At 34.2% G+C, this 25,358-nt stretch overlaps 1 pseudogene; it reads left to right on the top strand.

Moving 5' to 3' along the window:
• The window catches only part of LOC149528298 (DNA (cytosine-5)-methyltransferase 4-like), a 133,261-nt pseudogene that overhangs the window by 6,035 nt on the left and 101,868 nt on the right, over window positions 1-25,358 (top strand).

The following is a 25,358-nucleotide window of genomic DNA, read 5'->3' as shown; positions in this document are numbered from 1 at the left end:
TAAGACCTCTTACAAGGCCACTCCTTATAGGGTGATTAAATTCTCTAAAAAGGTCACACCTAACAGTGTGTTTTGTAACCTTTAACCAGGTTGACTCCTAACAGGGCTCACTTCATAAGAGTGAAAAATAGTAACTAATTACTTTGGTGGTTTTTACCATATTGGGTTTCCACGTTAAATCTGGTGTCTCTATATTCATTCCTTTTCTCTCATGTTTGCAAATTATTACTATTGATGTTAGATCTAGTAAAGTAAAACATACTGTGCATTTACTGAGTTACAACATTTTGAATATGTTTTTCGAGTGACAACAGTAATTAGTTTTGTTAGATATCTAAAGGATCTGTAAAAATATTTTGTGGTAACTGATTCACCTCCCCCCCCCTAGTTACTCCATTTATATTTCCAATAGCATGATCAAAGAATTTATTTATTTATTTTTAAATCATTCACTAAATAGTGCGAGCCAACCACTATTCTCATCCGTTATTACTTGCTTTGTAGTGTTTTTGGTTTTCCAAGAGTGTTTGACATATCAATTATGCAGTAGATTTGATTGCTAGTTTGGTTGATAGGAGCATAGTGACAAGTTGGATTGATTATTGATTCATGTTGCTTAGATGATAGGTCAAGGTGTGATTGTTGTTGATGTGCAATGCTTTGAGTTTCAGTCTACAAATGTGTAAGTGTTTAAGAAAAATGGGTAATTATCCACAGTGATTACTAACAAGGTTTATTACAAGTTTTTGGTGGATTTTGTGATTTTTAGGGTTCTTGAGGATATTTTATGTTTTTGTGTTGCTAATTTTTTTACAAAATTTTATGATTTTCATGGTTTATTTCAGGACTTTTAATGATTTTATATTTAGGATTTTTTATATTTTTACCAAATTTTTTAGGATTTAATATGTTTTTTAATGATTTTTTTAGGACAATATGTGATTTTTATCGATTTTTTCAAGACATTATATGATTTTTATCGACATTATGTGATTTTTATGGATGTTTTTAGGACTTTTTAAGGTATGTACAAAGATAGAATTGCCCCTAATGTCTAGCAAGGCAAGGGTATTGTGGATGGATGAGTGGAAAAGTAATGGATGATGGAAAAAGGTTACTTATAATCTTTTTGAGATTTCTTGGGTTGGCAAGGACTATCCATAGAAATGAGAGGACATATTTTATGACTCGAAGACTGGATATGGCAATGATAGGATATTTAGACTTTATGAATTGGATGAAAGGTGATGCATGTGGATGGACATGCCACAAAGTTTGTTTAAAAATATGTTATGTATTTTTGTGTCATTGTTTTCATCAAGACCAAGGTAGGGATTGTGATAGGAGAATGATAGTATGGGAGTACAATAATTTAGATCAATAAAGGACAAGGGAATAGAAGCTAGAGGCTAACATAAGATAGGAAAATTTGGACAAAAGGGATTAGGATAGTCTAAAGAGGATAAGAAAAGATGGATTCTAGGAAGATCTATATCCTTGTTAAGATCAAAGATGGGAAAAGGGAAATGTGGAAAGATGATAGGATAAGATGTATAAGGGAAATAAGGTGATGGAGGAAATGGTAGGGGATAATATGAGTAAAACCTACCCCCAAGTATTGAATGCAAGATGTGCATAGACTACACATGATACATGTTTTCCAGGTTCTCACCATGGTACTTTCCCAAAGTACCTGTTTGCTAGGTTTTCACTTTTGGACGAAATAATTTTTCTTTATGTTAAGTTTTTTCATCATTTTATTTTTTTGACACTTTTCAAAAGATAATTGACACATCTTGATATAGATGAAGGACTAAATCACCATATTCTTTTAACATTTCTCTTGAAATTTATTATAATGGACCATGACTATGATAGCAAGCTGAGAGATGTTGGTAGGGTAATAAAAATGAGGGTGAAATGGATTGGATAGGATCGATGAAAGGATAGGAAAAATATGTAGGAGGGTGAGGGAGTGAAAGAAAGATTGATGTTGAGTGGATGGAAGTGGATGCAAGAATAACATTGGTACACACCTTGAAGGGTGGTGGAATTATGGAGGAAAAGGATATTTTAAATTGGAAAGAGTAAAAGATATGGATTTGGAAGGTGGAAGACTTTTCAATGGAGGGATAGCAATTTTGGATGCTAGCTTTGATCATTCTTTAAGACTTTTTGCTTCAAGAAGCTTCTTGGGAATCCACATAGTCTTTGAATTTTCTTTCTTTTGTTCAGCCTTAGATTGAATTGTTTGCAAAATAGATTTATGAACCCATATTTCTTTTGAATTTTATTTTTAATTGATGGGCCTTTATGGCTTTTTTGACATTTCTTTTTCTTTTGGATTATATTTTCTTTGTTTTCACATGTCAATTAGACTAGACATGTTAATCCTTGACTGCATGCAAATTTATTGACTTAAGGACTTTATGCTTGGCATCCAAATTACTTGGAGATGGAATGAAATTCATGGATGGATAGGAATTGTGTGGAGGACTTTTGGATGGGTGAAGGATTTTCTAGGATGTGTGCCTTTGTAGACTCATATATGGGAAAAGGTAAGTTGATTGTGAACTAGTGGATGGAGGAACATATGGACCTAAGATGAATGGAAGGGGTAAAGGAGGAGGTATAGGTTCATATTTAGGGTTGAAAGGGATATTGACATCATGAGAGTGAGCTTTAGGACTAAGGTCATGAACTTTAGAATTCTCTTCGATATGAAATGGTTTGACATACTTTGTTCTTTAATGTTGGACCCTTTGATGCAATAAATATTTTGAGTAATGGGATACTTTCTACTAGATACAAGTCCATGTTTAGGTGTATATGATTTAGAAGAATTGAAAGGATCAATGATTTGACTAGACTTGATAGAACTAGGAGAAACCATTTGAAGTGGAAGGGGTTCATGAAAATCTTGTGCAAAAGTGCTTAAACCATTAGAAGGATTAGTAGGAATAATTGGATCCTTTAATGGAATAGGAACAATGATAGGATCATCAGCAGGATAAGATCTTGTGGAGGATCTAGAGGGATGAAAAGATATTGAGGAGAATTTAGAGGGAAAATGGGATCATTTGGGGGACACAAAGGAATGATGGGATCTTTTGGAGGATCTAGGAGCGAAGGGATACTTTGATCTTGACTTAGATTGGGATTATTAGGAAATATGATAGGGTGGTCTTAATCTTTCTTAGGAAGGGAAAGGTCAAGGGAAATGGACCATCTTAGATGATGGAGTTATTATGAGGTTCAAGGGAAATGAGGTCTTTAGGAGTCAAAGTACGTCAGACATTATAAACCTCCATCTTATGCTTCAACTTAAACTAAGATCCATGTCTAGCAAACTGACCAGCCCTAGTTCCAATCACTAGTACATTTGACTCCATTTTTAGACCAAATTTTTTGACCATCTATTAAAATGGGGTCAAATTGGTCAGAATAGGAAAGGAAAAATATTTTTTTTTCAAATTCATGCCTGTGTTGGTTAAAAATTTGACCAACACATATTTCGCCCTAAATGTTGGTCAAAATTTTGACCAACATGGGCTTCATGATGTTAAAATACAGAAATTTCTATTTCACACGCATGAATACAAAAACACCAGGGAAAATGGAAATGAGTCAAAGTTCTATTTTGTGTGCACGAATACAAACACACCAGGGAAAATGGAAATGCATATCTTCTATGAGGAAGTGAGGGCATCTATGCAATGACTCCTACAACAATAGAAGTCATTAGTTTGTATCCTGGGGGAAGTGGCTGCCCGCACTACTTTTGTTGATTTCAGGGGCATTGGAGATTCGCTGGAGTGAAGGAGCCAAGAAGGGTTGTATGCCTCCTCGATTGGGTTGGGTTAGGGGCCCTCGGGGCTTCAGTCAAGTAGAAGAAGTCAAATTGTTTGCTCTGCTCCCGAGGTGATCTGTTTGCAGTTGAGTGTGCTCACTTCGTGATCTCGTTTATTAACTTTGTCTCTCCAGTTGGTGTAGATATTAAGTAAGTCTCAAATTTGGATTGAAAAGCACATATTAAATACATGAATAGACACATTTTTAAATGAACAATGGCTCACTTTGAAAAGTTTGATTATTCTCTTGCTTTTTTCAAAAGACTACAATGTGTATTCTTTTCACACCATTTAAATTTGCACTGGTATTGATGATTTCTAGTTCTCTTGGAATCAAATCCTTAAATTTTTCTATTTGTGGAGGGTTTCTATGTGTTGCATATAAGGGTTGATTCTTTGAGCATCAAAATTTTTCTACTTTGTTTTTTTGATTGAGAATGTTATCTTTGTCAAAGAGTAACTCTTCTTTGCATATCTGAAGATTCTCTTTGGGGAAAACATATCTAAAGTTCTAATCTATGCTACTATGAGGAGTTCCCTATGAGAAGGCCATGGCTTCTTGGAGAAACCATGGAGTTAGATTAATCAGCCCTTGGTTTTTTGGCGTGACTGAGTTCTACTTCTAGTAGTGAAAAACTCTTTGTTTGCAAGTAGACAGTTGATGGAAAGGAGCTAGGTTCTTGAATTTTCTTCTTTTTCAATGGAAAGAAGCACTCATATGGGCCTTAGAAAAGTAACATAAGTTGACCCAATGAGATACTTGAACACATACACAATAATATCTCTCTGGGTGGGAGAGGAATCTTTGGTCTACTATTTTTAGATAATGTATTCTTTAGCAAGTTTTGAATATTATAATACACACTTCATTATTTAACTCAAGTACTGGATTTGCCTAAATTATGTGTTCATACATTTTTCCCTTAATACATAAGCCCTTCATGTGAGAATAGGGGAGAAATTTTACAGTTGGAAGGACTGTGTGAAATACTTGGCATCAGGCAAGGATTTTGACAGTGTAGAGGATATGGGCTGAAAGAGACCCAGAAAGAAAGTTGGTAAAAACCAAGCTGATGTGGTTGAGGTTCAAGATGAGTGTGAACCTAAACCAACTAGAAAACACCCCAAACGAGTAACCACTATGATGAATTAAAAGGAAAAGACATTTCGTTTGAATGCAAAAGATTCAATCATTGAAGCCAAGGAGGAAACAACCATGGAAGAGAAGGAGCTTGCCATTAGTTTAACAGTGAATGAACAACACTAGGAAGAAATGCCTCCACAATGACACTTGATAGATTTTATAATCCATGATTCTTAGAGTGCCTCTCAACCAATAGAAATAGTGTATGCTATGGATCTTTATATTTTTGGATTAATTTTGCCAAAGGAAGGTTTATTGGATAAATCAAAAGGGGTTTGTTGTGAGGGGTTTGGGGTTGTGGAAACATGGTCCATAACAAGATATGAAAATGGGTCTCCTATTATATGGCTTCAAAATAAGGTAGCAGAGTATGTGTGTGTAAAGCCTGGTAGCTCTTATATGAAGTTCTTCAATATTCTAAATGAAAATGTAATGCTTTGTGTTGAGGTATATAAGGCTCTTTCCAAGCCTGATGGAGGTAATCCTGAACTAGGATTATATGAATTGGTGGCATGTGTTGCATGATCTATGTCTTCTAATAAGAGTTTTCAGGGAAGCTTTTAGGGGAGATATTTCATACTTTCTGAGGGAGATTTAATTGTAAAATAGTTAACTGGTTTGGACAGCAATTCTAAAGAAGGTGATTAGATTTTTACTGGTTTGCCTACTCTTATAGCTCTGGAGTAGGAGTGTCTTCAATCAAAACATATGAGGCTTTTTGGTATAGAAATTAAAGAGAGCTCGCTAGTACTAATGTTGGTGCTTCATCTATCTATGATGAGGATGAGAAGCTTGCAAGATTGATGCAAGAGGAGAATGATTGGACGGCTACAAGACCAAGTTGAAAGTCTCAAGGCAAGAAGAAGTTCTACATCAAAATCAATGAAGATGAAATTGTAAATGATTATCCATTTCTTATATATTATAAGGCCACTAAAGATGAAATGGATGAATGTCTTTTTTATGATGATTCATGTATATTAGATCCTAAAGATCTACCTCACATGATATTGCATGATTGGTCTTTATACAATTCCAATTCCAGGCTTGTTCCCTTCAAACTTCTTCCAGTGCTTGGTGGTATTGAGATAGATACTATAGTATTTGGCTCAGGTGTCATGACAGAATATGATGGTAGTAGCTATTGCTTGGATGTTGACTCTAGAGGGGGTAAAAATTCTCAAGATAATGAGCTGCATGGGATTCACATATATTTAAGTGCTATCAAGGAATGGATGATAGAATTTGGATCAAATATGCTCTTCATATCAATACACATTGATGGTGCTTGGTATAGGCTTGGGAAGCCTTCTAAGAAATATTTACCATGGTATAAACCCTTTCTAAAAACTACCAGGGTTGCAATGAAAATAATTGTATTGCTGAAGGAGCAAAGTTGTGCTTCAAAACTTTCTTTCTCAGATGTGATTAAGAAGCTAGCAAGCCTAGATAAAACTGAGCCATTTTTTATCTCACCCAATCTAGATGCTATAGAAAGCTATGTTGTTGTTCATGGTCAAATCATTTTGCAGTAGTTTGCAGAGTATCCAGATGAATGCATACAAAGGAGTGCCTTTGTGATAGTCCTTTCTATAAAGATGGAACAAAGACATCATACAAAATTGTCTTTCACAAAAAAGGGAGTCATAGTCAAAGAAAAGAATTTGAATCCTAGGGCTAATGCACGGCCTAAAACTATCAACAAACAAGAAATACGTGCAACTACTACAAAGCTGATAAGTTGCATCTGGAGTGAGTACTACTCAATTTCAGCGTCTGATGAAATAAAGGAGGAAAATGGTGAGAATGGTGAGAAAGATGAGGAAGAATAGGTTTAGGAAGATAGTGAGGATGAGGAAGAGACTGAGTTGATTGTGGTGGAAAAAACTGAACTCTCCCCTATCATTAGAATAGGAAGAGGTAGATTGAGTAGCAAAGATATAAAATGGGTAGGCCAATCTGTTGGGAAAACATCATCTGCAGAACCCTTGTATAGGATGGTTTTTGCTGATAGAGATATTGCTATGGAAAGTGTAGTTCTAGTGTATTTAAAAGGTTAGGACCAGCACTATGAGGATCTTCCCACTATTCTTTTTGTTGAATACATGTATGAGAAATCTAATGGGACAAAAATGATTCATGGAAGATTTCTTTAGAGAGGCAGTGAAATTTTTTTAGGAAATGTTTCTAATCCTTGTGAAGTCTTTTTGACTCATCAATGCCTTCAAGTTGAACTGGGTGAGACTCTATCATGTTCCCAATATTTTTTCCTTTCTTGATAGTCTTCAATGCAGGGCTTCTTGCTATTTTCCATTCTTTCTTGGCAAGCTTATGCTATTGGCATTTCCATTCAGCTTTATGTCTAGATTGATGGAACAAATGGTGCTAGCAAAATGTTTAGAAGAACTTTGCAAAGAAATTTTAGACTTGACTGTCGTACATGCAAAAACAACTCAAAACAATTTAGCTTTTCTGAGATACAAAATTAATCTATGCATAGAAAAATATCTAAAGATTGATGGATGACCAAAATTACCTTCTAACAAGTGATTTCCTTTTTTGTTACTTAAACAAGCAGAAAACTCTTCTTTAGTGGAAGCATTGATAGTTTCACATTGAATGATATCCTTCCCCAATGTGTTTTTTCCTTCCAATCTGCAGCATATCCATAAAGAAATTTAACAAGAATCTTGTAGTTTGTAATGCTAAGGACACACCAAGAAAATTCATTAGTTCATTGTAGTAGATAAAGCAAGTGATCACAATGAGTTAGAAAAGCACTCTAGAGAGTTAATGGATTGATAAAAAATTAAGAGAGACTGGCTGCAAAAAACACTTGGCCACATACATCAAGTTGTTCGAGTAGAGGATAGTGTTTCTGCGTGGAGCATGCCAACTACTATTTATGAATATTGTAATTTGAATAGAACAGTTACTTATTTACTAAGTCAAATAGTTGTAACGGTTGTTTCTCTTTTTTTACTAAAAATGGATTGATCTAATATCAGATCAATGCAACTTCTACCCTGGGTTTTTTTGGATCTAGTAATTAATACCAAGTCCTCCATAGTGCTTTACAATGGTTGAAAAGGTTATTTCTTATGAATGAATTAAAAAATTTATAACCTATCAACAAATGTGGTTGAATGTTGTAGGTAACAAATTTGGATTTTGATGAACACAAAGGACGAATAGTTATCAGGAGGGTAAACTCTGGTACTATTCACAAAGGTATGTAGATAAAGGTAAAGGATATTTTAGATATACAAAAAGATATGGTAAATTTGATGCCACAGTTAACCCTTATATTAGATATATTCCAAAAAATATGGTGTTCAGATGTGGCATAGCGGTGTTGTATATGATTGGTTGAATATAATGTCATAAAATTTATGTGCATGACATTTCGTATGGACCCTGGGAAAATTTTATGGTCAATATTATGCAAGTAAAAATAGAGAATCCTTGTAATGAAAAAAATAAAATTCCCAAATTGAATATAAGAAATCTCAATACTAGAGTAATTATAAATCTATAGACTAGGGTACTTGCTGGCTACTCTTTTTTAGCCTTTTTATTGCAAAAGGTGAACATTATAATTTATAATCTATTCCATAGAAACTTTTCTTAAAACATATTTTCCACTGCTACACTTTGGCTTCTAGGGTCTATTTTGTATGAGTAATGTATTATGCTGTACTTTTTTGTTAAGGTTGTTTTACTTGATTTCCTGTTCAATCATTTGTTTCTTAAAATTACATCTTTCAACAATCTCTTCAACTCTTAGTTTTAAAGGATGCTTACAAAGCAGCTTTTCTTGTTACCAAATTATGACTTTTAGTAATTCATTTTCAACTTCCAAGTGAAGCTCAAAAGAAAGACATGATTTTATATTCCTATTTCATATTAAAATTGTTTTGTAAATTGATGTAGCTATTTTCATTAAATAGAAATGTTACTTGAATGCTACGAATGGGTCAAATGGACAAACCAGGGGCATATATGTTATGCTAAGAAATATTGGATGGTGGTAACATCACTAGTTGTATTATGAATATTTTAGAAATCTTTTCACAAATGTCAAAGAAGATGTGAAGTTGAAGATATTTGCTGAGATAATATTTCTTTTCTTACTGTTTACATTTATTTTACCTTTCTAATGCTATTTTCCTACTGGTCCAACATTATTTTCTCTGTTCATCTAATTTTTAAGAGGTCTTAATTAGGTATTTAAGTTACAAATTTAGTTGCAATTGTTCTTAATTGAAAATTCTACAGGTGTATTCATCAAATGAAAAATTTAGGTTGGGTAAAGTCAGTGAACTGTTTGTGTATGAGAATTTTACAAAAGTTCCAACTGAAATGGTTGAAGCTAGGGATATTTGTGCTATCTGTGGTATAAATGATGTCCTTGTACATATATATGTTCCTCTGTTCATCTATTAAATATCCCTAATTTGCATTCCTAATCCTATCCATTGCGAAGCATTTCTTTTGAGTAATTTTTGAGGTAATACTAAAATGTATAGTTTTTGGTTTTTTTGGTTATGTACTATGGTCAATACAGATTGGTGAAACTTTGGCAGATAAAGTTAATGGCTTAGCTTTGCTTGGAATTAAAATTGAACAACCTACTATGAAAATAGCATTTGCAATCAACACTTCACCATTTGTTGGGTGTGAGGTTTGCTCCTTGATTAAGTCAAATAGTGTTTATGTAATTATCACAGACACTTCTATTGATCAAGCTAATTCATTTTTTCTTTGAACAATTTTTTAGGGGAAACATGTGACAAATAGAAAAATTAGGGAACATCTTTATCGTGAACTTGAGAGGAATTTGGTAATGAAAGTTGAAGATGGGGAAATAGCTGATACATTCATTGTTAGTGGGAGGGGTACATTGCATATAACAATACTAATTGAGAACATGTAGGTGTATATGGATTTTTATTTTCTCAAAGCTAGATATGGTTAATTACAATAATATGTTCTTTTGCAAGTTGCAACACATTTATAATTATGGAACTAGTTTCTTATCACTGTGCAACTATTTATCTTGAAAATCTTACAATCAAAAGGAACTTTTGACAATTATTTTAACATTTTGATCTTGTAGGTAGAGGGAAGGATTTGAGTTTATGGTAGGCCCACCTAAAGTTATAAACAAAAAAGTTAACAATAAATTGTTTGAACCCTATGAGGTACAATAATATCCTCATCATCTTGGATTTCTATTAATGATTGTGGAATCCTATAAAGAGTAAAATAATGAAAAGATGATGATAGTATATACTATATGCATTTGCAATATCAAACATTACTTCTCATATGTTGGAAATAATGAAATTCAGATTGATATTGTTGAAGTACTAGAAACATATGTGGGTGTTGTTGTGGAGCTCCTGGGAAAACACCATGTGCAAATGCTTGATGTCCAAGCCACATCGTATGTCCTTTATCACACCTAATTATCTTGAGTATATACAAATGTTTGTAAATATTCTACATATAAACAACATGAAGTAGATATTTATAATCAGCTAACTCTAGGTTGTCTTTAGCCCATCATTTTTTTGTACTATTTTACATTGATTTTCCTATAGTGACATTTCTACTTATCTATTTTTATTTTGAGATGCCCTAGGATGTATAAGACCTTTGATTTCACTTTGATTTTCCTTTTGCATGCTTACTATCATTTTGTGTTCAATAGCTTGATGTCTCCATTTTGACTGTGCACTAAATTATGCTTCTGAACACAAGTTTTTATCAGCTCTTACAGTCCTTCAAGATATTGCTTATGCCCCATCAAGTATTTGAATAAAGTCTTTTTCTGAGAACAAGATGTAATAGCCACAACTTGATACCTTGATTCATAGAAACTTGGTAGACACTAGCTAAGTGTCTGTCAGAAGAATAAAATAGGTTACAAATATGGGTTTGCAACCCTAGAGCCTATGAGACAGGATGACTCTAATTTAAAGAGAAATTGGTAACTCTCTTGCATACATGGAGAATGCATGTTTGCCTCAACTAGTATGAGCATTCTACCATGTAAATTAGAATATGATTAATAAATTATTTTTTATTGATATCAGTATCTTGTATCCTTCTAAGCTTTTCCCTCACAACAACATGTTTTGGTGTTTGCCATGGAAATGGTCATAATCATACTTATTTGGATAGTTTCTCATCAACCATCTTGCATACTATTAGTAGTTTTATACAAGTAACAAGACAAACAATGTTGAATCTCACTCCAAACTAGTAATTATAATAATAATATTAGAAGCAAGCACACAAAATTATAAGGTCAAAGTTAGAAATTGGAATTAATTTTATTTGGTCCTATAGTTTCTCACACATTTTTTCACCCTAGATAGCTTCTTGACTAGAACTTTGGATGTCTCTTGTTTTAGTTTGAGTGGATTATACTATCATTTTTTGGTCTTCTTCCTATTTTTGGGACAAGGTTGACCCTCTTTGCATGTGGTTTTACTTTCAACTTCATTCCTTATGTTGGAGAGTTCATCATTCTTGACAAAGCATATTCTTAGATTGCCTTGCAAAGAAGAGAATTTCTCTTAATATCTTTAAAATGGATCATCAAAAATGATTCAACATTAATTCTCCAACATGATATTATAGAATGATGCACTGGCAAAGCACAAGAATGCAAAAAAATCTTTAGTAATGTTTTATGTTTCTGTCATTTCCTTTGACACTCGACAAATTATATATCTACAGTGCTTCTAACAAGAGCATGCAAAAAATGATGATAAAAAAAATAGGAAACGAATGATGATAATGGAAATTTAAGTGCATCCACCAAGGACATGCTCGTTTAACTTGCTCATTTAACCATCTTAGTAAAAATTTAAGTGCATCCATTGGTATTAATTTTTTTGTTAGAACTATTTAAGGAAAAATATCATTTAAGAAGACTGTGGGGATTGAAACATCCTATGGTTTTATATGATAGGTTGTAGATCATCATAGTTTTGACACCAAAACTTTATATCAAAGTATTTACAACTTGGTAGATGAAAAGGCTCTGGATGTAAAGACACTTAACCAGTGAGGATTGACCATACCTTCTTAATTATATCTTTTAGTGCACTGCATTTTTCTGGTATGATTTCTTTATTGTTAGATCTTGACAGACTTTCATGGGTTCAAAAGGGGGCATTTATAAATATCAATGGGGGTACAAGTGAGTGTTGAAATTTTTCAAAGGAATCACAAGGATGAATTACTAGATGTTCTAGAGATTGATGTAGATCTTGTATATAAAGACTTATTTTATCTATTTTTCATGAAAAAGTAAAAGTAGCAAGGACACTCAGAGTTATTTTGGAGTACTACCTAAATATTTAGGAGCTTATAGTGTAATAAATAGAACATTCAATTTTCTAGTTTTAAAGATTTAACTTTTTGAATAGATATATGTGATTCCTTCACATTTTATGGAATTTCCTACTCATCTTATAAAACCGATTGTAGTGTCTTGAATGTCTACTAAGATGGACCTTTTCTAAATGTTATGTAGATAGTAGATTGAAGAAAAGCAAGAAATTTTGGGGTATACACCCAAGGTAGTAGTAAAGACATCGTTGCGCAAGGAGAATGTAAGCATAAGGCTGAGGATAGTAATGATTTCTTGCAGCCCATAACATTTAACTAGAACATGTAAAAAGTGTAGTAAAGGATTAGTCCCTTGTACACAGTGTAGTCCCTTGTTTGTAGTCCATAACATTTAACTTTTGTATCAACATTTCAGATGATATTTCATAATCTATCTTCTACAGAACAATTCTTATGGTTTAAGTTTTTCAACATCAATTTTTAATTTTAGTTAGAAATCTCTATATATCTTTTTTTGCTAGACAAGGTTGCTTAGTTTTTATGTAAATGTCTTTGCTTTTGCAGCTTGGACTTGAATTCACCACCAATGCTCTTTATACTACACTAGGGGTGGCTATATTGGCCTTGTTTGTTTAGCTTCTGGGCTCTTCTATTCAGAAGGGGATCTTTGTTGGAGGTTTTGGAACAATATTGTTGACTCTAGTTGGTTGTGAGTTAATTAATATTACTTTATTCTGCCATTAGAAGGGGCTCCACCTTAGCTATGGTGTATTGTTAATAGTTTCTTCAAGTGTTTGATGTTGTAATGTGTGCTTTGAGTTTTAGACTTTAGTTTATACCTGCCAACAATAGGACTACTTTGCTTCACAATGTCTTTTAGACTCCTATGGGGTAGATGTTACACATCCACACCCTGGAGAAGATTCCAGTCCATCAATAGCGGCAGTAGGTTTTCAATATAGATCATTGTTTTCTACTATTATGGTTCACACAATTCATATGAAAAATGCTTATCTTAATATTTTGGGTTTGGTGCAAATGTTAGGTGGCTACATCTCAAGACTTTCCTGAAGTCACAAAGTATGTAGGCCTAGTTTATGCTCAAGTGCACTGGCAAGAGCTCATTCAAGATTTGTATAAAATCTAGCAAGATCCAGTACGAGGCACTATTATTGGAGGAATGATGAAGTAGGTATCTCTAGAAGTAGTACATGGTCAATGCTTAGTTATAACTCAAACCATTCCATTCTCATAGATTTTACTCTTTGGCTTAAAAGTACTATTCTGTCATTTTAAGTAATGGATAGATGTGAAATTGTTAAGCTTTAAGTACAAATAAAATTAAAGATTGTTTGGTAATCTATTTAATGGTAATGGTTGCCTATCAATATTCCCATAGGCCCTGTAAAGAATATGCCAACTACCTATAGTCATACACAAATTGAGAATTGGATGAAAAATGTAATAGTAGTACCCTTAATACAAGGAGAAAAAAAATTGAAAATAGACTTTGATCCAATGATAGGTGGTTTGCAAACCATTTGTCAAGATGGATTGATTATTCATGTGATAAATGTTCCTCAGTTTTTCAGAGTGCCTTTGTGGAGATTATCATTTCGTGCTAGTTTTGTTGTAGTCATATGCTCAACCTGTGTTCCCAGCCACTCCATATCTTCCATCTCCTTGTCTACATGTGCCCAAAATTCTATGCTATTAAGCTTGAAAGCATTTTGAATAGAGGAAAGTTGAGTTCATTATTTTTTGACAGATCCTATGAGATCATCAATGAATAGTGATAGTGGCATCCTAACAAGGCATGATGTTTGCCCTTTCTCCTTCTTTCTAGCTATTTGATCAGTACCAATAGTCCTATATATAGATTGAGAATTAGTTGATAACATATAATAACCATAATAAAAAGATAAAAAAAAGACAAATTAAAATCAACAAAGAGTGGGTGGTAAGCCACTATTCAGTAAGGATTGGTCATGCATGCCTTGGACGTAGCCCAAAAATTCTAGTTGTCTTTATGGAGATTATTGTCACTTGTCTTTAAAGTTTATGAAGCCAAATCCTTCATTTACGAAGCCTTGAAGACACATGATGATGGATGTCCCACATTCTCTTTGGTATTTTTTTAGTTAGCAGGTTAATTTTACAATTTAGATATTGTGGATTCCAAAAATCAGATTTCATTCTTTTAGTATTTGTGTCCATTGATGGAAATTCAACTATTAAATTCTTTAATGTAAAAGAGACATTTTTCTTTCACTTGAACTATGTGATGCAGATTCAAAAATGTTTTGTTGGCTGGAAACCATTTAATCAATTGGATATCACTAGATGAGTTGTTTCAGCACCTAAATGTTTTGAGGGAATAGTAGATTTTCATTTCTCGCTTTCAATGTAATGGCAAATGGGCATTAAATATCTGTTTGGCATGAGGTTTTTGACATTGTGTCTTAGCTTTGATGGAATTGATCACTGCATTTAATAAAAATTGATATCAACTTTTCAAGTACAAGTCTTGATAATTCTTCATGAAGTAAACAGTATTTGAATTGCCAGAGTTGAACTCTGATATAGAATTTTCTACTTATTACCTGTATTGGATATAGAATTTGTTGCTTATTAACTACATTGGTTATGTTCAAACACCAAAAGAAGTGCTTGAGCCAAGCCTCATTAATGTGCAAGTGGAAATTTAGGATCCTGATGGTATCTATAGACCATTCAATTGAACTATGTATTTGTTGTAGCCTTCCTCCAGGAGGAGGATTCAGTTGAACTATTCATCTAGGATTCCACATTTTGCATGCATGTCTGCCAGGGTAGTTGCAACTTAAACAAATATATTCTCTCAATATATCTATTTTGTGCATATCCAACAACCATAGCTTTTGATGACCACATTACGTTCAAGCATCCTATCAAATAGTTTACATGACTTATCTATGCTTCCATTTTGCAAGCATGTCTCCCAAGGAAAATGCTACTACTTCATCTACACTATCTGAAAAAATCCTTTATGCTTTGATGGATGCCTATAACTTATCCCAAAGCTCTCATTCAGTAGTTATGAGATGATCAATCAAGAGGAAACAGTTGAGAGCTTAGAGTGACACAATTTTTAGATGATTATATGAAATGAAATGGGTGTGCAAGTAGAAAGAAACTAGAAAGACATTCTGTACAAATGAAGGCATGAAATTGATGGTTTTTGAGCACTTAGCATAGCCACTCAACATTCAGTACATATCATCATTCAAGATCAAATGGGTGTGTGGGATTATATGCATAGTGAATATTAAAGGAGGGAATCAAACCCTCCCTGAGGCTCACAGATGTTGAGGTCCACTTCAACAATGGCCCTTCCTATGAAATTGCTGTCTAAAACCTTTCTAATGAGATAATGTGTTATGAGCTATTCATCAGTGGGATGGAACATGAATCTAGGAGGCAGTTGTGCATCGCCCATATCATGACTATAACTAAAGTTAAGAGCCTCTATTATTAAATTCTCTTCCCTATCACCAACAAAGGAAATGAATATGGGTGATAGGGAAGAGAATTCAAAAATAGAGGCTCTTAACTTTAGTTACAGTCATGATATGGGTGATGCACAATTGCCTCCTGGATTCACACTCCATCCCACTGATGAATAGCTCATAACACATTATCTCATTAGAAAGGTTTTAGACAAAAATTTCATAGGAAGGGTCATTGCTAAAGTGGACCTCAACAATTGTGAGTCTCAAAATTTTTTTGACCAAGCATTGGTCAAAATTTTGACCAATGCTGGACAATTTTCTACCAAGCATTGGTCAAAATTTTGACCAATACTTGGTAGAAAATGTGCGAGCAATTTCAAAAGTTTTTGACCAACTTATTGGTCAAAATTTTGACGAGAAATATTTTGACCAATGGATTGGTCAAATTTGGTCAAATTTGGTCAAAATTTTGACCAAATTTGGTCGAAAAATGACCTCAAATGTACTAGTGAATAGGTCTCTCCACACAATCAATTTTATCCTTACCACTAGATCCAACAACTTTAAAGTCTTAAAAAAATTCCTCATAACTATCTTCAGCATGCACATGCCTAGGTACACCACCTAAAGCACTTAAAATTTTAGTAATCATGTCACTCTTCATCAATGCAATCTTAGATCTAAACTTTGCTCTTATCTTCTTTGAGATCTTTTCTTCCATAGCATCACTAAGATCATCAATTTCCCTAGGGTCCAATCTTCTTGGAGGCATTTTCCAAAATTTTAGCAAGCCCTAAGCAACAAATCCACCAATCTAGAAGATCAATTAGCCACAAGATCAACCTTCTCCAACCTAAGACCCTAATGTAAAACTACCCCAACTTTGGTAATCTCGCTACACACTTAGGAACAACTTTCTCTCTGATACCACATAACGTAGTGCAAGGTAGGAGAATCCCCAAAGAATATGTCCAAATCCCCAAAAAATAACTACAAAACAAAAACACAACAACAAATAATAATAATGCAAGATTTGATACAAAACAACAACAACTTTATTCATAAAACAACTGATTACATGCAATATGCTCAGCTGTAAGGCCTTCTGGGTTAGGGCCAAATACAAACAAGAATTACAATATTAGTTTTGCAAGATCCAACAAGATTTACTTATAAACTCAATTCTAGCTAGTCCAGAGCCACAACTGGATAAGAACACCAAGAAAATCAACACTTGTACACCAAAGTCCACCAAGAAAATCCTCTAGTTCTCAAGTTGCAGCCCTATCTCTTCAAAATTTTCATCTACACAATCCCCTTCACTCCTACAAATGAATGAATTCTCTTACTTTGCTAAAGACTCCACAAAATCATTTACTTATACCCAACTAAGTCACAAGTTAGCTTAGTTCATTACAAACTACATTAAATCCCTCACATTAAATATATGTTGAGCCACAAGTCAGCCACAAAAAAAATTAAATATCCATACATAAATTAAATGCGAAAAGTTAGCTCATAGAAAATTTATCACAAATATAACCAAAATAATACTAACACTCGACACATATAGAAACACTCGGCATCCACTAAGAGCTACAAGAACTTGTCACCTATTGGTAAACAGATTGTTCTTCTTCTTTTCCTCTTTTATGTGCCCAAACTTATAACGAAGAACAACTTTACACAACAGTTGGGAAACCATTTCTAAGAATATGTAGTTTCCCTCTAAATTGAGGTACAACTCCCTATGTAAATGATATTCAATGAATTATGTTTTATCTCTAATTCCTACTGTGGGGTATGTTCTTAACCAGAGAACAGCAGAGGCAAAATCAAGCTAATCCTATCTAGGACTAACTCAAGAAAATTTAGATTCATATCCTATCCAATTTTAGGAACTCACACATCCTATGACTTCCCAACATTGGTGATGCAAGAATGTTGTTTGTTATGCAAATGCAATAACATGAGATGAAAAATGAAGATTGAACATTGAAACCTTTGCAATAGGATCAGCTGAAAGTACTTTGATCTATCTCCCAATCACCATTTGACCAAGAATACAAGAAAGTGCTCAAAACTAATCATAACAATACTTCGATTGAAAGTAATTAGAAAAGTGTTGCCCAAATACTCTGATTCATAACAAAACTCTTCCTTATTTTAAACACAAAAATACAATACTTTGATCATATTTTCTTGCAAACTATAGCCAAATCTATTACAAAAAACTAAACATTAATCTTAATACATGAATGAAAATATAGAAATAAAACATGCTCTCTCCTCCACTCCAGCTCTCTGACTGTATGCAGAAAAGGGAAGCACATAGACAATAAATAATTGACACCAAGTATGATTGTCTCTGCAACCTCTCTTTATGCCAACAATTTTTTCCACCCTCAATACTGAGTTTCCTACAACATTTATAGAATTTCCTTACAATCCATAGAGTTCATAGGAACTCATGATCTTCCATCTTCTCTGAATACCAAAAAAAAAAGAGACAATATATTATGAACATGCAAGGAATATGGATCAAGTCGATCCTGTCTTTTCACTTCCTCATAAAGGAAACTGAATAGTCCTTTTACTATTTAAAACTTTGAATCAAGATATGAATATCAAGCTACCATTAATTACAAAATATAGACTTTCAATGCATCTATGTCTTTGAAAAGTCTCTAAACTAGATTCTATATTATGATCTCTTGGTGTCACTTCAGATCTAGAAAATAATGTCCCATCCTTTGGGGAATGATCAAGAATGAAGCGCATTGCAATAGGATGTTTCTTAGCTGTCATGATAGAAAGTTCCCGTACTGCAAAATTGGAGTATTTGACTTAAATGGCTTGCTGTGGGTTGCTGCTCTGAACCTACAACAATAGGCTTATGTGATGGTGCCTAGTAAGATTGTGAAGTGATAGAAGGTGAAGCCTTGTTCTTTGCCTTTGATGCCTGAAGAATGGAGGCATAATTATGCTTGGTAACTTCAGCTGTAGTTTCTGTTGGTGTTTTTTTTTACTACTAAGAAACACAAGGCTCAATACCAAAATGAAATCACCCACATAATCTAATGACTAGCCAGTTCCCATCAACAATGATATGTGCAAAGCATTTGGACGCAACTTCAACAAAACCAAGGGTGGTTTTCTACTCTTTTGGCTCTGTAAAACTAGGGTGGGCATACCCAGGGATGATTAAAGACTAGAAAAAACTATATGAGGATTATTTTAGTTTCATTCTGATTCTCAACTCAAATCCTTAAATACATGCATAATTCATGACAATTTGCTAAATACATCCTATATAATAGATCTGGACAAAATTCTTCTATAGATCTACAGGAGCTCTTAGCAATAGTAGCTAATTAAAGCTAAAATAGTCCATGCAAACAAGTGCTGGCCAACTTTGAAGATCTACAAAATAAAAGTACAATTGATTATAATTCTAAATTTTGAAAACCATTTATGACATATTTCTCCTTCAACTAAATCAATTTGACCAGTGCCTAATCCATTGGGGTTCAGAGTCTACAACAAATCCTTAGATCTAATTTGGTGCCTTACAACAAATATTTTCAGCACTTCTTTTCAAAATTCATCATTCAAAATCCTTCTCACTACTACATCAACCTTATCAAATTCACCAAAGCTTTTACTTAATCCATTGAACTAATAGTAGTGATGAAAAGATATACAACCTAATTGGATTGCATTCAATTACACAAGCCTTTACTCATATAATATCAAGATGACCAAGTAATCAAAAGGAGACAAGATTCAAAAAGAACTGATATGGGGATAGCTCATAATTTGTATTCATTGCCTCTGTATTAGCATTATCTAAAGGACTATAATTCAGATCAAAACAATGAATGAATTCTAGGACCGAGGAGTAAAATCTCCATTTTTCTTTTTTATTTTCTTGTTCTTGCAATGAGTTCATTCATTTCTTATAATGTCCTCTGGGTAATATGAATCATGTTTGACCAGTCCTAGCTTAATCCTATGCCTCTCACAATTCCAACCAAACCAATGTGAATTTCTTCAGCTAAAAAGGAGGCAAAATCAAAGATGGCATCTACAATGAAAGAAGAAATTTGAATCATAATATACACAAGATCAATGGGCATGAAATCCTGCTCATCTTCACCAAAAACACGGCACAGGGTCCTGTATAACTCTACAGCCCGAGAAGTGAAATGGCTCTTCTTAAAAGGTTCTTTAGAGGCTGTAGTAATTATTGGCAGAGTTCCTCTAGTACCAATGTGTGCCCTCAGTGCACCTTCCCTAATTACATCTCTCTTTTCTTTGTATATTCTTTTTCTAATTCTAGCAAATTGATTGGCACATGGTAATCTGATAATGGTTCTAGGTGAAAAACCTCTCTAATTTCTTCAGGGCTAATTGACACTAGAGGCACACCATCATTTCTTCTCACAACCCTAATGGCTTTTTCATAGTTCTTGGAAATGTCTTCTAGCAAATCATAATCCATGAAAACACTTGGAACTACTAACTTTCCCAAATCAAAATTCCATATATTGGCATGAGGGGCAAACAAATTCCTTTCTGAAAACCACTTCTTAAACAAAACAAGGCTGGTTTGATTAGTTACTACATCCCTAACCTAGTATCCCTTGTCATATAGGCCCTCAACAATTTTAAGCCTAGGGTTTAATGAAATTAACCTTTTAACCTGTGTAGACTCTGTAGTGGATCTTGGGAATAATTCTAACAAATCATCATGGACATTCTTGTCCATGTAGTTAACTTTCCTAGAGAATGCTTTCTTAGGAGGCATCTTAATTGTAATAATAGAAACTAGAATGTCACAGAGGTTATATGTGAGTACTTACTTGATTTACCAGAATTATCCTTCTTTGGACTTTTGTAGTTGCTCTCGAATAGATATGGGATTGCTTCATGTCTTCACCAAGCTTAACACAATGTGATTGACAGGTTCTTATGCTCAAAGAACATGAAATCTTTGTTGGTGTGGAACTATAATGAATGAAAATCTTCTATATTATACTTTTTTTTTCTCACACACGAAGCCTCCATTCATCATAAATTTGCAAAATAGAAAAACACAGTAGCATCACACTTCCTTTTAAATTTGTGCCGTCGATCCTTGGAAAATCCTACGATCTGGGAATGACAACTAAGCTGACTTAGTTTTCTTCTTAACACATTGGCAGTCAAGCCAATAAACTACCTCCATCTGTATCTTTCCTTCAAAGTTGGCATTTCAAACTGGCCCCTCAGATGATCAAGGACATGTGTCATTAGCTCACTAACTCGCTATACTTATCTCTCGAGTATCTTTCCATAGCGAGCTAGCGATAACCATTGATCTTGCTTCAATCATATGGTAGATATTTGAAATTACTTTTCAAGGAATCAATGGTGGGTCCCTCACTTGCTAACTCGCTATACTTATTCATCGCACATCTATTCATAGTGAGTTAACAAGCATCGTCGATCTAGACTTGATCTTGTGGACAAAAATTTACTGCAATAGTGGTGGGCCATCACTTGCTAACTCGCTATACTTAACTTCCAAGGACTTCTTCATATCAAGTTAATGATGGCCTTTGATCCTAGCTTGATCTCACAATCAAAAATCTTTGTACTTTATACATGGGAAGTGGGTCCATGGTACTGCTATCGCTGACCTGGTGCAACACGTTGGAACATATATATATATATATATATTCTAATCATCCCATGTCTTTGATCTCTTCATGTTCTTGACTTTCAAGCCAGTCACTACATCACTACTAGAAAAACACAAAATATTCGGTTAGCAATACAATGACCTCTCAGTAAATAGACGCTGGGAAATGTAGCACAACTTGCACAAAAGTAAAGGCTAAATCTGCATAGGATTTTTTGAGATTCTCCAAATCACTTCTGGCCATAAAAGAACATTGTCTTTTGCAATGATTGGGCCCTCACTATGTTGCTACCAAGAAAGTAGTGTTATCCCAGCTAGCAATATAGTGACCTTCGACAGATTCTCGATTCCGGTGACAGAAAACAAAACCCACCTTCATTGAAAGACCTGCCAATTAATGCTGGTGTCAGAGAAGGTAGCCATGCACATTTATAATGCTACATGGGAACTTCTGTGGTCAGATTGACTTTTAGAAAAGAACACTACCTTTTTCTAGAATTTGAGCATTCGCTATGTCGTCACCGACAAGTTGCATAGATTTTTTGATAATGACTTGGCGAATTGCCAAAGAAACTTGGATGCCGATGATACCTTTCATAGTTTTCTTCACGTGCTTTCATTCTTAAAATTGACAAGCTTGGGAAATAGCATGTGCCAAAATTTACCTTATGTTAACATAATTCTCGGTGCCAAATTTCTCTTTTCAGTATCACAGACACGTGCCAACAGCTCGCTAACTCGCTATACATAACAATCGAGCATTTTTCCATAGCGAGTTAACAATGACCGTAGATTCAAAGAAAATCTGATGATGGGGTAAAACTTCTTTCACAAGGATTCAATCAACAATTTCAACATGGGCTGGAAAGGAATATTTGCTTAGCTCCCTTTTTTTTAAAACTTTTGTGCCAGGGAAAAATGTAAATGGAATGGAACATAGGGACTAACAAAAAAGATGACTTAGTTAGAAACCTACTCACCATTAATGGATCCCAATCTAAATTATTTTTTTACCTAGACAATGGAATCTTATTATGCACAAATTTAGACCAATAGTGGCTCTATTTGGGGATATTGAATGCTCTAGTTTCAAGTGAGGGCTCAAAATTTCTAGGAGAAGCAGACCACATATAGGCTCCCAACTGATCAACATCTTACCAAGGGAATGACACATAGGAAAACTATGCACAAGAACTACACATAGACAAAAGGATTTACAAATATATACAAGAAAACCCTAAACTATTGTTCATGGAAATAATAAGTATTTTTTCAAGAAAAATACCTCTTCAAGAACTGTCCATGAACTAGTAGTTCAAGAATATCATCTGACAAATCTTTGAGTACATAAGAATCCTCACCCCAAGAGTTTCAATCAAATAAGGGCCTAACCAGATAGGATCAAATTTGCCATGTTTCCATTTATCTTCAATTATAGCATTCCACATTAAGACTAGATCTCCATCTTCAAACTTTCTGCTTTCTATTCTTCTATCATAGAGTGTCTTAACTTGCAGTTGCAACTTTTGGTTCTTAAGAGAAGCTTCTCTTCTAGTTTCCATCAGTCCTACCAGTTCATCCATCCTTTCTTGCATTTCATCTATAGTATCTTGATCATACAACTGAATGTAATTGTAGAGTCCTATCAAGTTGTTCTGAGGCATTCGTGCTTGAATTCCATACACTATATCAAATGGAGCTACATCAATGGCTTTCTTCACAGTTACCCTATCAGCCCATATTGCTAACTGTAGCTTGGAATCCCATGCTTTCTTGTTATCATCCAAGGTTCTTTTAATGACTTTTAACAGGCTTATATTGGTTGATTCAGCTTGTCTATTTCCTTGTGGATGATAAGGAGAGGATGATGACATTGTTATTCCATATTTATCACAAAATTTAATGAATTCCTCAGACCTGAAGCACATAGCATTGTCTGTTACAATTTTTTGAGGACAACCAAATCTAGAAATAATATTATTCAGTAGGAAATTATTGACAACTTTACTTGTTGTGTTTCTTGGGGGGATAGCCTCTACCCACTTTGTGAAGTAGTCAGTAGCCACTAGAATCCAAGAGTAGCCAGTGCTAGACTTGGGGAAAATATCTCTATGAAGTCTAGACCCCATTGTTGAAAGGGTGCTTGAACCTCCACTAGCTTCAATGAAGTATTGCCTGAGAACTTTAGTTTTCCAAAAAACCTCTGACAAGGGTCACATTTTCTATTCATAATTTGGGCATCCTTGAAAAGGGAAGGCCACCAAAATCCAACCCTCATTACTTTATGTGTAGTAGTTTTGGCCATATAGTGTCCTCTGCACACTCCAGCATGCATTTCCTTCAAGACCTCTTTTTCCTTTTCTTGATCAACACATTACAACAATATTCCCTCAAAATTCCTCCACCATAGATTGCCTTGGACAATTATATACCTGATGGCTTGCAATTTAGTACTCCTCTTTTCATTTTTAGGAAAATGGGGAGGAGCTTCCATGTGTTGCAGGTAATATATAACATTGGTGTACCAATCACACTGATCCATGTCACATAAGTCAAATATGAGATCATCACTTACCAGATTTATCTGATTAGCCTCTAGATTAGATTCAGCTATGAGTTTAGCCAAATCTTGACCTCTTACCAACTTAGTTATCTATATTTCAATATTGAATTCTTGGATCCTGTTGATCCATCTACACCTTTTGCCTAATACTTCCTATTGAGAAAATATATCCTCGACTGCAGCACTAGGTACAAAAGCAATAATAGTAGCACCTACTAGGTAACATCTAAAAGCTTTTATAGCCTTTACTAAAGCATATGCTTGTTTTTGATTTATTTCATACTTCAGTTCAATAGGCTGCAGTGACTTACTGAAAAAGGCAATGGGTTGCTCATATCCTTCTTCATTTATCTGCAACAAAACTGCAGCTATAGTGTGAAAGGATGCAAAAGAAAAAATATGCATAGGCTTTGTGTAATCTAGAGTTCTCAATACTGGAGCATTTTTTATTGTAGTTTTAATATCCTAGAATGCTTGTGAAGGATCACCATTCCAATCTATAGTGGCTCCCTTCTTGAGCATCTTTGAGATAGGTCTACTTATTTCAGCAAAATTGGTAAAAAACCTTCTAAGAAAATTGACTTGGCCAAATAAGTACTAAATTCCTTTTACATTCTTTGGCTTGGGGACTTTATCAATGGCTGCTACTCTCTTAGGATATATTTTCACCCCATCCTTAGACACTATATGTCCTAGTAATTTGCCTTCTGTCACCCCAAATGTGCATTTCTTTGGGTTCAAGGATACTCCATATTCTAGAGCTTTGATGAAGATTTTCTCCAAATGCCTACAGTGATCCTCAACATTCTTAGAATATGTTGTAAGATCATCCTGGTAGACAACCATAAATTTGTCAATATAATCATGAAATGTGACATTCATGGCTCTTTGGAAAGTAGCTCCTACATTAATCAGGCCAAATGGCATCCTTACATATACATATGTTCTCCATGGGGTTGTAAAGGCTGTCTTGAATTGTTCACTTTCCTTTACTAGGAATTGATTATATTTAGAGAAACCATCCATCATTGACATTAACTCAGAGCTAGTCACTTGTTGCAAGATGGCTTCCATATTGGGTAATCCATAATTGTCCTTTAAGGATGCAATGTTCAAGTTCCTGAAATCCACACACAATCTTATATCTCCATTCTTCTTTCTAACAAGCACCAAATTTGAAACCCAAGTAGAGTGCCTAATTGGTTTGATTATTCCCCCATCCCTTAGTTTCATCAACTCTTCCTACATTTTAAGA

Source organism: Cupressus sempervirens, chromosome 11 (genome assembly GCF_028749045.1).
Source record: "Cupressus sempervirens isolate cs-2001-9-10 chromosome 11, ASM2874904v1, whole genome shotgun sequence".
In the NCBI taxonomy this organism is placed as follows: Eukaryota; Viridiplantae; Streptophyta; class Pinopsida; order Cupressales; family Cupressaceae; genus Cupressus; species Cupressus sempervirens.
Note: the sequence above shows the minus strand (reverse complement) of the source record. Positions and strands in the feature narration are given on the sequence as shown.